We start from the raw sequence: 1,638 nt of genomic DNA, 5'->3' as shown, positions 1-1,638 counted from the left end.
GGACATTGATGTCTCCCTATGCTGCACATATTAAAAATAAAAAAGAACAAAATGAAGTAACATATGGATTCATATATCTATCAATTGTATTGTAAATTGTAAATTAAATAAATAAGCATTAAGCATACATACCACTACAGATGCAATGCCAGGAAAAAGGCCTGAGCATATAATGGTGCTAACCGATGATTGATTATGACTTAATCTGTTGCTAATCCCCGATTTAGTCTCAAGTAATTAAGCATCTTTTAAAATATGGATAAACGATTCCTTAAAGAATGTATAGCTTGAAGTGTTTGAGCATAAAGGAAATTCCTCCAGCAATATTTATAAGCATATCCTTCTCTTTCAGCTTCTTTCCATCCTTCATATTCACACACAAGTGCCATATGATCATTGTAATCCTTTGCAGAAAATATTGATTTTGTTGTACTAGCTTGCTGAAATAGACATACAAAAGATATCAGGAAAAGACCAAAATGCCCTTGTGTGAAAGTAGCTGGATTACTCACGTCTTTGTTCTCTTGAGGCAAAAGAAAATGATCCCTGACACTAAGTCCAGCAACAATTGTAAGAATATGATCAAAGCAACGAAAAAAAGCACCCATTATTAGCATTTTCCCTAATTTCGGATCCAATGGAAGCATTACCAGATATTTACGTATATTTTGAAAAAAATGAGAAAAGATAATCTTAGGAAATAAACTTTTATAAATATATTAATATAAACTAACCAAGATGTGTAAGATTTTCATTTACATCTAATGCTCCAATCATCTTTGAAAAATCCACAACATTTTGGACCTAGAACAAATTAAAGTTCTATCATTTAGCAATTTGAATCATTCACTAAGATTCAAGTCATCAAGAACTGTTAACACTTACAGCTAATGGCTCTGGAGGCAGCAAAGCAGCTGATAAAAACTCTCCAATACTTCCAACAATGAGGGCCCTTAGTCTTCAGGTCAATGAATCTTACAAATCAGTTCATAGCAAAACATATCCACCTGTTACTGTTAGGAATCCTAATGTTATCATTCCTAATGAAACGATGAGGTTGCTAAGTGGAACAGGCTTTTTATGAAAATGAAATGGTTTCTGTTGTGAACAGATTGCTATATAACTTATAAACATGTTTTGTTAAAAAGAAATTATGGTGCAAATTAATTTATTAGTTGAAACTGTTGTTTCATGTTAGCCCCATTTGCAAACACCCTACTGCAGCAAGGGAAACCTCTTTACTACCATTTGCAATGATGTTCTTCACAGAACACATCAAAGACTCCCATCCTACATAACAAATATTCAACTTCACCATTGTTCCTTTTTAAAGCACACATGTTTTTGAAGAAATTATAATCTTTTAAATGAAGACATACCTGACCAAAAATTGGTTGAACTTCTTAATAATGGAAAAAAAGTACGCAGGATACGAGCAATTCCACCAAATAAAAGCTCAAGTGTTCCAAAGACGAATATGCCCCTGGATGTTCCAAAGATGTAACTCTTCATTCACGAGACTAACAAGAAGATACTTATTGTCTTTTGATAATGTGAATGAAACTATCATCTGATCCTCCTCAATGCATATATAGCTTTTGAGATGTAAATACTAAGCAAATTATAATGAAAATTTAA

The 1,638-nt window shown here is 32.5% G+C and overlaps 1 long non-coding RNA gene across 1 annotated transcript; it reads right to left on the bottom strand.

Moving 5' to 3' along the window:
• Nucleotides 1–276: 276 nt before the first annotated feature.
• On the bottom strand, nt 277–1,014 carry LOC111912006 (uncharacterized). The gene is made up of 4 exons (XR_006184980.2): nt 886–1,014; nt 735–804; nt 513–552; nt 277–440 (listed from the first exon to the last, which is right to left on the bottom strand). It is a non-coding gene; the product is annotated as an uncharacterized LOC111912006 (long non-coding RNA).
• Between the last annotated feature and the right edge of the window lie 624 nt (nt 1,015–1,638).

Source organism: Lactuca sativa, chromosome 7 (assembly GCF_002870075.4).
Source record: "Lactuca sativa cultivar Salinas chromosome 7, Lsat_Salinas_v11, whole genome shotgun sequence".
Lineage (NCBI taxonomy): Eukaryota > Viridiplantae > Streptophyta > Magnoliopsida > Asterales > Asteraceae > Lactuca > Lactuca sativa.
This window is presented reverse-complemented; position numbering and strand designations above follow the sequence as displayed.